Source organism: Vulpes lagopus, chromosome 23, assembly GCF_018345385.1.
Source record: "Vulpes lagopus strain Blue_001 chromosome 23, ASM1834538v1, whole genome shotgun sequence".
NCBI lineage: Eukaryota > Metazoa > Chordata > Mammalia > Carnivora > Canidae > Vulpes > Vulpes lagopus.
In genome coordinates this window covers 3,833,390-3,850,211 of record NC_054846.1, presented here as the reverse complement: position 1 = coordinate 3,850,211, position 16,822 = coordinate 3,833,390, and the positions used below count along the sequence as shown (strand labels likewise).

Genomic DNA, 16,822 nt, shown 5'->3' with positions numbered 1-16,822 from the left:
TACTTTTAACATGATTTTCTTCAATAGAATGAATGAATTTCACTTCATGAATCAAAATCACTTCTGTCCACCTAAGTACTGACAATCCAATGGATGTTCCATGAGGGCAGTTATATGTCTACTCACCATTTCATCTTTGGTATTAGAATAATAATCATCACACAGTAAACACTCAATAATAAATACTTGGTGAAAAACTAAACGCTGTCCTGAATCTTCTAGCACTTGTCAACTCGAGTCCTACAAGGAGAACTGCAACATTTAGGCTACTAGTCCAGTACCTGTCATCTGACTCCCCAAACAGAGCCTTGTGTTATCCAAGCAACTGGCTCTTATTCACATACCTCAAGAAATCTTATTTTTGCGGTCAGAAGTTCTAAATAAGTGGTGTTGGTGGTCTAAAGATTTCAATATGCACTAGACAAGAGCCCATTTTAAAGATCCTAATGATCATGGTCCATGATTCACAAGAATGAGCTCCTTCAAAATCTGGCAACATCAATCAGAATCATCGACAAAATGAAAATATCAGGAAACTGAGAGCAAAACGTAATAAGGAATAGCTAATGCTACCAGAGCATTACAGTGAGTCACAAATTAAATTGTTTGTCCTTATGACTGTATTACACACAAGTTCCATTTCTTTGTGAAGAGAAAAGGGTAAGAAACATTATTTTATTTTCAATTTTGTAGGGTTTTTTTCTTATAGTGGTTTCTGCCTATGGTGCCAATGAAGTATTAAACTTTAATGCCACAGCAGTATTCTAATTTCTAAAATTACTTTCAGAAACAGATTAAGGGCACTGCAGGTGGGAAGTGCATTACGACTTCATTGGGAGCATAATGTGAGAACTACCATGATGGATGAACAAATCTAGCTAATGGAAAACATCCCCTTTCACTTTTCTTAGCATCATAATATGAAATAAAGCATAATTAAATTTTTTTTAAAAAAACTATTTTCATTTTAATTTTTAATTACCTGGTGTCTGTCAAAATCTTGCAGTTAATTAACTTTTCACACTCACACTCTACATCTCTTAATTATATGCTGTCATTCTAAAATAAAATTTAGCAGGATACTATTAATTAATATCAAAACGTTAAGGCCATGTTCTATGAGCATCTAATAGGTTTTCATAAGAGAGGAGAAAAGCATGGCTTTAACCATTGATATCAAATAATAAAATTCAGTATTTCAGAAATTCTAAAATGAATTATTATGGTAAACTCTAATGCACCAATGTACACATCTGAAAATTCTACTATTGAAAGAAAACATTTTCCTTATACTCCACTGAGTTCTTTGAGAACACTATTCATGTTTTACTAATCATTGTACCACCAACCCCCATATCTAGCTAATTGATTTTCATGTAATAAGCACTCATATGTTTATGGAGTAAAAAAGGTGTTTTTCCAAATAAAATATTAAATGTAAAATCTCAAGATTCTCATGCTACTATAAAAAAGAAGAAGAAAGAAGTAAAAAGAGATATGGATTTTTTATACTTATGTTTCATGGAAAATGTGATATATTTAGGATATGAAAAATATTTTAGCTAGCTTAATAAGGTAAAAATAGTGAAACTAAATAAAGTACAAATCTTAAGATCTCCAAAATCTTTTAATTCCAACAATTTTCATGACAATGAAAACAAAGTTATTCTTCTGTTGTGCTGCACAGGGACCCAGACTATAATCTATGGTTTCATCCTGGCTCTCAAATTCTCTGGCCTGTTCCTAGATCCAGAATGGAGACGCTTGTGGTCTTGTTTTCATCATTTAAAAAATGAGATATTTACAGAACTAAAGTGAATCTGATAGACTATCTAGACCAGTACTAAAGTTCTATAAATATAGACGAATGGCACTTCAAACATTCTATATAATTCTATATAGACTTTTATTTTTACACACAGTGTCTTTGAGTTAGGAACAACTGAAATCTGGTATTAATAACTAAAACTGACATGACTAGGATCTATTGAGATTTATAATTCTGTATTATATTAACAATAAAGATGTCAGTGCCAAAAATTTAAGTTCGATATAGTTGTGATGCTGCATTTTTCCAGCAATTGATACACTGGTATGTGCCTTGATTAATAAAGGTATCATTGATGATGTCCTCTGTTAGATTACTGCTATTTATTCCTATGATTAATTACTGCTTTTTATTGCTATTGATTATTGCTAGTTATTACTACTCTCTAGGATATCTTTTACTCACTTTTTTGCTAAAATGGATATATGCATAATGTTCCCAAGGATGCTTCACTGATTCTATACAATGATTCTGCACCACTTAAGTAATTTCTGACATACTATTAAAATAATAATTGTATTGAGTTTCTTCAGGTTTGTAAATCAAAGTCTTAATTAAAATGTAATATGAGGGGTGCCTGGGTGGCTCAGTCGGTTAAGCCTCTAATTCTTGATTTTGCCTCAGGTCATGATCTCAAGGTCATGAGATCAAGCCCCACATCAGACTCTATGCTCAGTGGGGAGTCTGCCTGAGGTTCTCCCTCTCACACCCATGCACACTCTCTCTCTCTCTTCTAAAATAAACAAAATCTTTAAAAATAACAAAATAAACAAAATATAAAATGAGATATAAAGCAAAATAGGCATCTTCCCCAAAATTACATAAAATTTGCTTTAGCAATAAATTCATTGTAATTTATCTTTTCATCAACACTTTCATTGTAATTTTTTTCTTTCCATTTTTTCTTTTCATCACAAAGCCTATTTCATTTGAAAGCAGGAGCAAAAATTCCTAACTAGGTTATAGTGTCTTTTCCTATATAAGAGCTATAATTTTAAAAAAGGAAAGAATGAATGAGAGAAAAAAGATAATTGATAGTGAAATATTCTATAAAACTGTTGTCCTAGTTAATACTCTCTAATATTATGTGCAAAAGAATTGACAGGTAAAACGGGTCAAGCAGACAAATTATTCTAGCACCTATAGCTTCCTTTTAAAAAGCTGTGTGTGACTCAAGATGAAAAGATATATTATCTGATGCCCACACTGAAGATAATTTGTGAAAGCTCAAGAATCTCTGTCTTACTGTCAGTAAATCACTCTTCTCAACCACTCCTTTGATTTTTCAATTTTGGAGACCTGGAACTGGATGATTCTATCCCTGAATCTATAGACTAGATTAAAAGAAACCTGAGAATATGCATAGCAGACAATAAATAACACAGGGAGAGATGCCTGTGTGGCTCAGGTAAGTGAGCATTCAACTCTTGGTTTCGGCTCGGGTCATGGTCTAGGGTTGAGGGATTGGGCCTGGTGTGGAGCTCCGCTCTAAGCACAGAGTCAACTTGGGATTCTCTCTCTCCCTCTGCCTCTGCCCCTCCCCAGCTTGCACTCTCCCCACCTCTGTCTTTTAAAATGAATAAATAAATTCTTAAAAAAAAATAAATAGCACAGAAAGCAGAAAAAGACATTGGTGTGATTTCATCTCAAATGAAAGAACAAACAAAATATTAAAATAATCTTCTAAAAAAGATAAATCTCTCCTTTATTGGTGCTTTCTAAAATGTAATTAAAGTGCTATAAAATATCATAAATGTGACTTCACTCACTCATAATGTCACCTCAGTTGCATCTGTTCTGCCAAATTATAACTAAAACCAAAACATTTAACCATTTTACATATGGCAAATGATACAGGAATAAAATTACAAAGCCATATATACCCCTCTACAGAGAAATAGTTTTCTCCTTTCTGAGACTTCTCTGGTTTTAGTAATCAAAGCAAATAATATTACTGGTTTTAATTAGTTCTTACATAAGGATCATGAGATCTTTTTCAGCAGTTACTAGGCGTGTGTTCTATGTTTACTAACATACCTTATTTAAAAAGAGTATTTACCCTCAAATAATTTTTTCACAGTGTATAGAATTCAGGGTAAAGATATTTAGGAAGAAGATAACTTAATACAGAGGTCTATTGAGAAGAGTTAGAATAGGCATTCGGAAATCTGTGTCTGAGCCATAATTCCACCAGTAAATACCTCCAAGGCCTTGGGTAAATACCGTGGTGGGTTGGGGCAGAGGGGTTGGTCTTATTTTCTAATCAGTGAATTGAGAAGGATCATTTTGTCCAACCTTCTAATAGGTGCCATAACCAAAAAGGAGAAGTATGAACTAAATGTTTACAACTCCAGGAAAATAGAATACATTTCCTCAAAACCCTTACTAAAAGGATATAAGCAATATGTTCAAATAAAATGAGAAACAGCAACTAGAAATTATCCCAAATCCCAGCAGTAAAATTTTTATAGATTTTAACACTCCTATTTGGATTGCTGATTTACGTGTGCTTAGACTGATCGTATGTTCCAAATCCTATAACCCACACAAGGCAAGAGAAATAATCCTAATGAGCATAAGTAAACTGTCTCGAAAACAAACATTTATAAATTTCCCTAGTTTACTCCCAAAGTATTTCCATTCTGTACATCCCCACTGTCACTACTGAGTTTCAGACCTTCAGCATTATTTTGTACACAGCTACCCAATAAACTTCTGATACTGAACTTTATCCCCTACTTTGGATCCCAGAAATCCATCTACCAGGCTAACAGAAAAATGATACTTCTAAAGTACAGATATAACCATGCTTGTCCCCTGCTTGAAGTTTCAGAGTCTTCCCAGCGTCTTCCCAATAGACTCATCAGGATGTATATTAGTCCTCTGTGCTCTGGGCCCTGGGTATATGGTTCAGTCCCCTCTCATTCCCTGGTACCCAAAGCTATATTCTCCAGAAGAAACAAAGTGTTGAAACTGTGCTCAAAAGCAATGTAATTTTTCATCTATGTGCCTTTACTCATGTGTTTTTTGCCTGAGACCTCCTCGTACTCCCCAGCTGCTTTTGGGTTACTTTTCCTATAAAAATCAGTTAAGATAGCACTTCTCTAGGGGGTCCTCCTGGGTGATTCTGGGTTCCAAGAAGTGCCCCTTTTCAGTGCACACAACATGGTATGGATGTTTGTACCAGTGCAGTTACTACACTGTATCATTGGCTGCCTAACTATCTGGCTTTCCCTCTACAGTGATTTATTCATCACATTATTTTGGGTTCCTATGCCTGTCATATTATTTATGCACTATAAGTCTGTAAAATATCATTGTGAACATTAAACAGTCATCTTGAGATGTTTTCCAAAAGAAGTAACAAGGACAGCGTAAGTCCTAACAAGATTAAGATAACCAAGAAAATAAGGTGCACTTCACCTCCCCACCCCCTGATGTGTTGTGCTCTGAGCTATACTCAGATATATTTTCTAAATATATCTCGTATCTGTTTCCTGTGCTTTCTTGTGGATGTGCTTCTTCCCTAACTAGTTCAATTGTATTTAATCTTTCAAGGCACAGTTCTGTAACATATTTCTTTGTTCTCATATCCTTTTTCTACCAAGTCCTCACCATCTCTTATCAGATACACAAATAGTTTAACAAATGTTTGCAAACTAAATTGCTCCCACGATTATCTCTCTACAAAAATGGTATATATTTCTTCAATAATTCATTCCACAAAAACCAAATGTCTTCTACAACCTCAGCACCGAGTTTACGGCAGTTAAACAAAATCAGAAAGAGTCCTGCTTTAATGGATCTTATATATCTCAGTGAGAGTAAAGAAAAAATAAATAAGCAACCAAAACAGATCATTTCAGATAGTAATAAGTCTAGGAAGAGAAGAAAACAGAATGGTGTTACAGGGAGCAACTGGAGATTCATGTAGATTGAAGGTTGGTTCCTGTGAAGGTAAATACCAAGCTAAGACCCAGGGCCGAAAGCATCCCAGGCAGAGTGAACAGCCAGTGTGAAGGCACAAGGCAGAAAAGACTGGATTACAGGGAAACAAAAAGAAAGCCAGCTCAGTTTGGCTAAAAATTGTGAGACAGAGGAAAGAGTCAGTGGAGGAGATTAGAAGTAGCTCACACTGGCCTTACAGATCAAGAAAAAGCACAAGGATTTTATCTTAAAAAGGCAAGAGGATACTGAAGTCTTCTCAGTTCAAAAGCTGATCTATGTTTTAAAAGACTGCTTTGAGAAAATGGATTTTTAATCGGACAAGAGTTGGAAGGCTACTGCAGCTGTGCCATCAAGACCCGTTAGTAGCTTGGAAAAGGGAAACAATGGTGACTTAGAAGGCAGTCACAAAGAATTGTTAATAAATTGCATATGAGAGTGAAGGGAAAGAAATAATTAACGACAGCACCTTGATTCTTGGTTTGAGCAACCAGAGGGATGGTGGTGTCAACTCAACGGGGAAGAACAAGGAAATCTGGGGATAGAAATTAAGAATTTTGTTTGTGGAAATACTTTGAATTTAATATCCAAATTCCTTAGTATAATGTAGAAGGTCTTGATTCTTTTTAGTATAAATGAAGTATATATTATATTTCTAAAAATATTAGGGAGATAAAGTGAAAAGATAACCAAAGATAATTTCATCCTCTGAATTTGGTGTTTTATGTTTCTACTCACTTAAACAAATACTTATTGAGCATTCATAGTCAGAGACTACATTAGGTCCTAGGGATATAACGGTGAACAAAACAAAAATATTTTAGCTATACTGGGGTTTGCAACTCGTAGAGAAGAAAAACATGCAACAAGTAATTTCACGTATTATGAGGGTTACATAGAATTAGTTTCAGTGTGGGAGCCTACAGTTCAGGAAGCTGACTTGATTAGAGCATTTAGAAAGCCTATCCAACAAAATGGCATAAACGATCTGAAAGGTGAACAGGAGTTACCTAAGCTAAGAAGAGAGCTGAATGACGACACAATCTATACCAAAACCCAAAGGTGAGAGAATGCCAGGGGATTTCATGAACTAAGATGGTTCCATATGGCTGATTCACAGAGGGCAAGGGGTAAAAGTAGGCTGAAATACCATTACAGAGGCAGGAAGTGGTTATGGGTTATGATGATAAGAAATAGGGTTTTCTAACCCTTGTTAATGTAACAAGATATATAAAGCCAAAGAATGGTACAATTTGATAAGCATTTTTAGAAGACTAGAAGGTGTAAAAATAGATTTTCCAAAAATGTTTATCAGGCAGCTTTATGGTGATCCATTTTATATATATACATATATATATTTCATATATATGAAAAAATCTCATTTTTATATATATTCATATATATATATTTCATACATATATATATATATATGAAAAAAATCTCAGCTTGTGGGGGAAAACAAAAGAAAACCTGTCCAAGCTACATAGCTAGGATTAGAACCAGCATTTAAATCCAATTTTGTATGATTAAAATCCATACTCTTCCACCGTATCTTGCTACTTTATGTCCTGTTACCTCCTTCTGCTATACCCACATAATAAGCATAGTCCCCAAATACTTCCAACTGTTTGCTATGTCATTTGCAAAACATAAGAGCATTCTTCAGAACCCTCAAAACTAAGTCATAGGTTTCTTCCTTTGAATTTCCTTGGCCAACCTACAGTAATTATAATGGGACAGCATTTTGATGTAGTCAATGTAATTTTTATTCTTTTAAAAAGTTCTTTTGATCTAATTCTATCCATCATTAAAACAAACCAGCAACACACACACACACACACACACCACAGAAGAAAGGAGTGGACTGAGTTTCTGATTCTTGTTTGTTTGCTCTTCTTTCTTTCTTTTTTTTTTTTTTCTCTCTTGATATGGAAAATAATCATGAAAGCCCTGGATTTCAATGCCTTGAATCAGGCATTAACCGGGGTTTTGTGGGATTTTCAGAATTATAAGAGCTTTGCCTTAAAAATTTACATGTTAAGCCTTGCAGACTCAAGCAGAAAGCTTATAATTAACCACAGAGAAGGGAGGGTATAAGATAATAGAGCCGTTTCTTTCTGGATACTCAGAAAAGACGAAATAGAGGGAGGGGGAAAGAGATGTAGAAAGAGGAAGAAGGAAAGGAAAGGGAAGGGAAGGGAAGGGAAGGGAAGGGAAGGGAAGGGAAGGGAAGGGAAGGGAAGGGAAGGGAAGGGAAGGGAAGGGAAGATGGAGGGAGAGAGGAAGAGAAGAAAAGAGGAAGAGGGAGGGAAGGGGAAGAAGTGGAAGAAGGCAAATGTTTCTGAAGGGTCTGGAGAAGAGAAGGGAAGATGGGAAGATGATACCTATAGAATGATCATGTGGGACCCTGCTGTATATATTCCTTCTTCAGGGCCAAACAGTGGGGGTGATATAAAACTCCACAGAAACTTAAGCTGGTTAGGGGAATTGTGTTAGCCACGGTTCTCCAGAGAAACAGAACCAACAGAATGTGTATATATAGAGAGAAATTTATGTTAAGGAATTGGCTTGTGATTGCAGAGGCTTAGTGCATCCATATCTGATGGGGTAGACCAGCAGTCTGAAGACTGAGAAAAGCCGCAATTTGAAACCACAGATAGTCTGCTGGCAAAATTCCTTTGTGCTAAGGGTAGATTAGTCTTAGTTCTGTTAATGCCTTCAACTGACTGGATGAGGCTCACCAAATATGGAGAGCAATCTGCTTTACTCAAAGTCTACCAATTTAAATGTTACTCTCAGCCAAAAAATACCTTCAGAGAAACATCGAGGAAAATATTTGACCAAACGTCTGAGCACCAGAGCCCAGACAAATTGACACGTAAAATTAACCATTCCTGGAGGATTTTGAAAATCATAGAGATATGCCTCACTTTTTATTTGGAGCCCTGGCAAAAACACCCCGACTGGAGAATAGATATCCATGATAGTAGAGGCATATCGGAGAGAAAGTGGAAGAGACAAGAAAACTGAAAATGAAGTATAAATGAACTATAAATGTATAATTTATATAACTTATAAAACTTGTGTTATTCAACTATTGTGTTTACATACAGATCCACAGGCAAGTTAATTCTAATTATAAGCAATAAAATAATTATATATTAACAGATCTGTTATAATTCCAAAATCATTGCTTCATTATAATGCTTTGAACATAACTGTACTAGCACCTATTGTTTCTTCTGTAATTGTTTTAATGGGACTTTTTCTTCTCACTAAATATGAGGAATAGGCTCTATTATTCTTTATGTGCTAAGATACAGTTGATAGCAAGCTACATAAAAGCTTGCTGCATGAGGTCTCATTATAAGTCAAAAATCTCCCAGATTTAATGTCATTGCCTCAAAGCAAAAGATGATACATCTTGATTGTTCACCATTTTGAACACAGTTAAAAGAACAAACATTAAAAATATATGTTTAACAGTACTCAAAAAAAAAAAAAAAACCTGTCTTTCACTTACAGAAATGGTTAGGGATGAAAAATGTTTTCCTCCTGACTTTAAGCGTGTACCTCCATAAAGGAACTTGTTTTTTAAAAATCACGATTTTACTTTTCACTCTTTGAGACAGCCTGGAAAGAGGAAAATAATACGAGCCTTTCACTTTGTGTGAGTCATATTTCACTGTAAGTACAGAGCAGATTTTGCCAGTGAAAAATGACATTAAATGTGTCATTCAGTGTTCAGTAGCAATGACCCAGTTATATCTAACCATTCTGTGTTAAAAACTTTGTGCTTAATAAAATATGCAAGAAACTTGTCTGATTCAGAAAGCCTGGAACCCTGAAAATGCATCCTATGACAGGCATCAGAAAGCTAGTAATGGCGTAGGCTGTGAAAAGAATGTCAAAGGTAATGCTGAAGGTGTCAAAAGACACTCAGAGCAGAGTACTAAGGATTTTCTCTGCAGCAATACTTCCAGCCTCATTCAGTTTCATCAGAAGGCAATTTCTTCATGGGCTTGTAAATTTAAATGGGAGCATTAAATATTTAATTTTACATTTACGACATGAAATTCTCTCCTACCATTCCGGTATTAGATGTCTCTGTACAATCAAGGAACCCAATTTCTTTTAGTATAAACAAAGATGAATAAAATAGTATTGAATAATCTTAAAGCAAAAATTAACCAAATGCAGTGAACATTTTCTTTGAGGACGTGTTTTAATTTCATCTAGTGTTTTACTGTATCCTTTCCTACGATTTAATGCCTTAAAATCCTGTATTCTTACTTAATCCTGAATGAAAACCTCACTCTTAATCCTGCATTAAAAACTGATACCTAAGAATTAATTTCACTGTTAGTCATAGACAGAAAGACAACCTGTGTATAAAAAATGGCTGCATTTTCCTACCTAGTAATGATGAGAGCTTGTATTTATTAAGCAGTCAGTATGTCCCCAATTCATACAAAAAAAACTTTTATTTTATTTACTACTTATAACAATTCAGTGATAGGAGCACTACTGTCATCTGCATTAGAGAAACAAAAATAAGGTTCGTGTGGGGTAAATTCTCAAGAGTCACACCGAAACATCTAGACTTGAACCCTGGTCTGTACAGTAGCTAAGTACCTGCTCTAAAATCATAAATTCATATATTTAATTTTAGAGCTAAGTACCTGCTCTAAAATCACTTTGCTGTCTCTTCCTATGAAGGAATATACACTGACATGAAACAAACTGGCATTGGCCATTTTCTTGGATTAAGGTTTATGTAATATAAGATTTTAAGTTTCTCCTTAATTTAAAATGACCAAAAGTGTGACAACAGTGTAAATAATTAAAGAATGTTGACAAAACTGAAACATTTGGTTATGGGATTGTGTGTGGTATTTGAAAGTTTCTTTTTGTGAAATGTATGTATTAAAAATAATAACATTTCAGAAACTAAAAATAAATAAATAAATAGACAAAAACGTCCAGAATGTGCAATCACATAGATGCCACTCAGACCACCGGGGACTTGATGGTACGAAGGGATCATTTTTGTTTGTTTGTTTTCTCTAAAATACTTGCTAGGAATTTGAAATGTTTCTGTAATATCTCTGCTCTGACTATCCAACTGATACAGTGAGCCAGAATTTACCACTTAACAAAACATCTTTCTAATTAATCTTGAAACGCAATTAGCCTAAAACACTGACAGATATCTCTACAACTATAAAAAGATAATAAAAATAAACTGTAAGGTAATCAACGAAAACTAAAAATCCAACCACACTACACAATTTGGCAGAACTTTTCAGAATGATATATTTCATAGTAATTATCTTCTGAGGATATACAACTAAATTTATACTTCAGCAATGATCACTAAAAATAGGCTCAGCTTTAATAATGTAAGCATAAAAATTAAGCTCAAGACTAAAACTTATTGTAACATCCAACTCTACATTTATCTTTAATTGAAACAAGGAAAGATTATTTAGTTTTCAAAAATTCATAAAGTGACTTTTGAATCAGTGCCTCAATCCCTTTAAAATTACTTATTATTAACAATTAGGCTATATTTTTTATGTAAGTAAACATAAGATCTTCATATATTTAATTGGAATAATAAGCACTATATGTAGCAATCATATATAGTAGCTGTTGGAACTAAACATTTAAATCAATAACACTTTACAAAAATTACCCTGTAAAACACAGTAAAGAAAAAACAAATTTAAAATTGTAAGTATTTGGGGCACCTGGGTGGCTCGGTCGGTTAAGCATCTGCCTTCAGCTCAGGTCATGATTGCAGGGACCTAGGACCAAGCCCAGGTGGGGATCCCTGCTCAGTGGGATGTCTGCTTCTTCCTCTCCCTCTGCCCCCATCTCCTGTGCTCGTGCTCCCTCTCTCTCAGATAAATAAATAAATAAAATCTTTTTTAATTATAAAATTATAAGTATTTTACCAAATGAAAATTTATAATAACTTCATTAAATTGTACTATATATACTAAACAAAAATTTTTATAGTGATATAATAGCTAATATTTACCAAGAACTTACTGTATAAAGGCACTAAGTGTTCATTGCATAAACTCATTTAACAACAGAAAGTACTTCTCCTCCTTGATTTTATTTTTAAGAGAGGAAGGGAAAATGAAGGCCATTCTTAACAAAACTGAAGAACAATAATATATATGCCAAACGAAGTCATCAATATTTTTGCATTTTAGAACGCATAAAAACATTATCTCCTAATACATCTGTATAACATGATCATACTGGTATAGCATTGTCAATTTGGAAATGTTTACTCAATTGTAGGCCAGCAAATTTAATAGACTTTTCAATTTTCTGTTTTAATTTCATTCATTTATTCATCTTGACAAGTATTTCCTACTACTATATTACAGGCAATGCATATGGGAATAAGCAAATGCATATGGGAATAAAATAAACAGCAAAACACCACAAAAGTCAATTTATAAATACAAACTGATCACCTCAATAACGGAAAACAATACTTTATTAAGAAAAATCTAAAAAAAAACCCACAATTTTGACTGCGATGGAAGTAGTTAAGACATCACTAAATAAGTGATATTTAAGCCAAGCCTTGAAGGTAGGAGCTTCTAGACAAAGTTTTCAGGGAGGAGCATCCCAAGCAAGGGGGGGATTGACTACATATGGGAATCCCCAGTATTAAAGAGCTCTCGAAGGGATGGAATAATTTATGGGAGTGGAACAAACTAGAGAAATCTTGAGAAGAAGCTAAAAAGCCAGACTGGATGCCAGGGCCTGGCAGGCCACAGGAATACTATGAAATTTGACTCAAGTGCAATGGTAAGGTAAGTGCAAAGTGTTCTATGAAGGGAAGTCCCAGAATTTAATTTTACATTTACAAAGATGGCTTCTTCTGATACCCCTGGGCTTAGATTCTTTTTATCTCCTTGGAGCTCCCGTTGCAAACTCAGAAATACAAGTTTTACTTAATGCCCAGCCTTAAATATCCAGAAAGGCATTTTAACTGAACCTGAACCTCCATGGACCAACTGCAGAGGTTTAACTTAAGTTAAATCTGAGTCTTCCCAGATGCCATCTAAAGATATTTGCCAGAAATAAATAAATAAATAAATAAATAAATAAATAAATAAATAAATATAAAAAATAAAGATATTTGCCAAAGAAACACAGTACTCTCTGCTCCCTCACTTGGATATGTCTACATAACATGTCTGGAGATAACTGCCATTCCTCACAAGCTGCACAAATGATCAAGCAAGAGAGTAAAGATAAGAACCATTACAGATTCATATAAAAACAGTGCTATTTCAAAAGAAGGGAATGAGTGAAAGCTCTAGATAATGAAAACTGGACATTTAAGCTCCTTTGTATTCTTAACTTTATTTTTTAAAAGATTTTTTATTCAACAGAGAGACACAGAGATAGAGAGAGACAGAGACAGAGACAGAGACACAGGCAGGGAGAAGCAGGCTCCATGCAGGGAGTCTGATGTGGGACTTGATCCCGGGACTCCAGGATCATGCCCTGAGCTGAAGGCAGACACTCTACCACTTAGCCACCCAGGCGTCCCTGTATTCTTAAGGTAAGGTAAGGTAAGGTAAGGTAAGGTAAGGTAAGGTAAGGTAAGGAAAGGAAAGGTAAGGTAAGGAAAGGTAAGGAAAGGTAAGGAAAGGTAAGGTAAGGTAAGGAAAGGTAAGGAAAGGTAAGGAAAGGTAAGGTAAGGTAAGGAAAGGTAAGGAAAGGTAAGGAAAGGTAAGGAAAGGTAAGGAAAGGTAAGGTAAGGTAAGGTAAGGTAAGGAAAGGTAAGGTAAGGTAAGGTAAGGTAAGGTAAGGTAAGGTAAGGCAAGGTAAGGCAAGGCAAGGCAAGGCAAGGCAAGGCAAGGCATGGCTCTTTTGATGGATACAGCATCAAAAATATCAATGGCTTGATATTAAGGTAAAGACAAAATGTTCTTCTTCATCAGACGACTCTCCACTAAATGGTAATTCAGGAACATTTCCCTCCAAGTGTGGTTTCTAAGATTTCCATGCTCACCTATGTATCAAGCCTCAGGAGTATAGAATGTCACAAAAGAAAGTTTACAAACCCAGGGCTGGAATCTTCTTACAATTCACAGTTCCTAGTTCACTGGTGGGAACTCAGTCATACTAATATCATGGAAGTCCAGTACAGATAGTCTAGCTGTGTACCCAGGGAGAAGAGGACGTAGCTGGATTAGTAGTCAGACAGTTTCTGAAACTACAAGGCTGACTTAGGATATATTTCTGGAAAATGCATGGTGGAAGGCAACCAACATCAAGGTAAGGAGATCCAGATATATGGAGAACAAGGAGTGGCCAAGACCAAAATGAAACAAAACAAGAACTCTTTTGTTCTACTTTGTAGCACTGTTCTTACCTGATACACCTACAAAGTCCTATCTTTTTCTCTCTTGATTGATCATTGGTCCTGCTTGTAAGAAATGACAATTTTCCTCAGACTAATGTTATGTAGGCAAATGCAAGTGAAAAAAGCAGATTAGTGTGTCTTCTCCAGAAATATTTTAATCATATCAGTGCTTTTAATTGTCCCCATTGTATAAATATAACGTTACAAATTGCCTTTTCCTTTCATGAATCACTGCCTCTTCTAAAATCAATCCTCTTCATTTAACATGTATCTATAACTGGAATATTTTACTGATATGAAAAATCTCTTAATTAATTTTACTGAGTGGCCACTAGAAGAAATGTTAGGTTTCATGACAAGCATGTGTAATTTAGAACTAACGATGAGAAGAATTTAAACCACTAAAAGAAAAAAAAGGATTTAAAAAACACAGAGAAAAAGAATAAATAATTAGGCCTTATTGGCTCTGAAATGAGTTACTTGAATAAACATCTTGATTAGGCCAGTTACATATAATTAAATGTTTTCTATTTTTTCCTTGAAAATTACCCTTCCACTAGTGGTGCAAAAGAAAGTTTTACTAGACTATTTCAGTTTTTGGTATAAAGTAAAGAATATGTAATGAAAAACTGATATATCACTCTGATCGCAATAAAAAGTATTGATTACAAGGAAGAAATATAGTGATAAGAAAATGATGATTACATTTGCCTATGTGTGAGAACAGTTGGATCATTTATCAGCATTTCTGAGATGCTGACATAGAGAAGTTGATGACTTAAAGCTACAGAACATTTTTCAAGTAGAATTGACAGTTTCATGGCAATATACATAGGGCAGATGAGAAAGACAGATATCAAGGCTAACCTCAGCTTCTAGAAGGAGCAATTGGATGAATGTGGATTCCATAAATGAAAATGAAGAAAATTAGAGGACAGATATGGAAGAAAAATTTAAGAGTTCAGGTTGGGGCATATTAAGTTTCAGATATCTGTGTGTCTGTGGGAATACCTGTGTGTCTGTGGGAAAGTCTGGTAGACAGTTGTAGGTATAGGCTGGAGCGCTGAAGATTCAAATCACTTGGAGATATGGATATTAACATACCTTGGCATAGACATAGTGTTTAATACTGTGAGATTAGATGAACAAAGCTAAGTAATAAGCAGATATATCCAGTACTAAGCCTTAAGGACTTCAATATTTAAGAGTATATTAAGAAGTAGGATGGGGGATCCCTGGGTGGCGCAGCGGTTTGGCGCCTGCCTTTGGCCCAGGGCGCGATCCTGGAGACCCGGGATCGGGTCCCGCGTCGGGCTCCCGGTGCATGGAGCCTGCTTCTCCCTCTCCCTCTGCCTGTGCCTCTGCCTCTCTCTCTCTATCTCTCTGTGACTATCATAAATAAATAAAAATTAAAAAAAAAAAAAAGAAGTAGGATGGGGTGCATGGGTGGTTCAGTTAGTTAAGTGTCTGCCTTCGGCTCAGGTCATGGTCCCAGGGTCATGAGATCAAGCCCCACGTCAGGTTATCTGCTCAGTGAGGAGCCTGCTTCTCCCTCTGCCTTCGCTGTTCCCCTTGCTTGTGCTCTTTGGCTCTCCCTTTCTGATAAATAAATGAATAAAATATTTTTAAAAAGAAGGAGCCAGCAACATGAACAAAATACAGTCAGAAAGGCAGAAGGAAAATCAGTATGTATATTGGTCTCTGCCTCTGGTTCCTGATACAGAGCTCATAAAAAAAAAAAAAAAAAAAAAAAAAAACTTGTAAATAGGAGTGCTAGGAGAATCTTTTGTTCTTACATTTAGTCTTTGATTCAGGTTCCTGATACAGAGCTCCTAAGATTTTTATAATTTCTTGAGTGATAGGAATGTCTTCCGTTCTAATAAGAAGACTCCTGGTAGCTCCTGGATGGAACTGGTCACCAAAAAGACCAGACCATAATTAGAAACTTAACAATTTCAGTCCTCCATTACCTAGAGAGAGGAGGGGGGCTAGAAATAGAGTTAATAATCAATCATGCCTACGTAATGAAGTTTCCATAAAAATCTCAACATACTTTGGGATTCAGAGACATTCATCCATCTATCAAGAGGGTGGCATCATGGGGACAAAAATTGCTTTGCCTGACCCTTCAAAACTTCACCTCAGGTATCTCTTCATCTGACTGTTCATCTATATCCCTGGTTATGCCATTTATCATATAATAAACAGGTAAACTAAGGATAAGCATTTCCCTGAGTTCTGTGAGCTAAAGTAGCAAATGATCAAGGAACATGTCATGGGAACCTCCAATTTGCAGCCAAGTTGGACAAAAGCTATGGATAACCAGGGGACTGAATTGTGACTGAATTATGAAGTGAAGGACTAAGACCTTAACTTGTGGTGTTTGTACTAACTCCTGCTAGGGTTAGAATTGAATTGAGGGCAGCCCAGGTAGCTCAGCGGTTTAGCGCTGCCTTCAGCCCAGGGCATGATCCTGGAGAACCAGAATCAAGTCCCGCGCCAGGCTCCCTGCATGGAGCCTGCTTCTCATTCTGCCTGTCTCTCTCTCTCTCTCTCTCTCTCTCTCTCTCTGTGTGTGTGTGTGTGTGTGTGTGTGTGTCTCATGAATAAATAAATAAAATCTTTAAAAACAAACAAATAAA

The 16,822-nt window shown here is 35.5% G+C and overlaps 1 protein-coding gene across 3 annotated transcripts in view; it reads right to left on the bottom strand.

Annotated features, from left to right (window-relative positions):
• Nucleotides 1–16,822, bottom strand: part of MARCHF1 (membrane associated ring-CH-type finger 1) — an 814,327-nt gene that overhangs the window by 636,760 nt on the left and 160,745 nt on the right. The gene's annotated exons all lie outside the window — the stretch shown is intronic.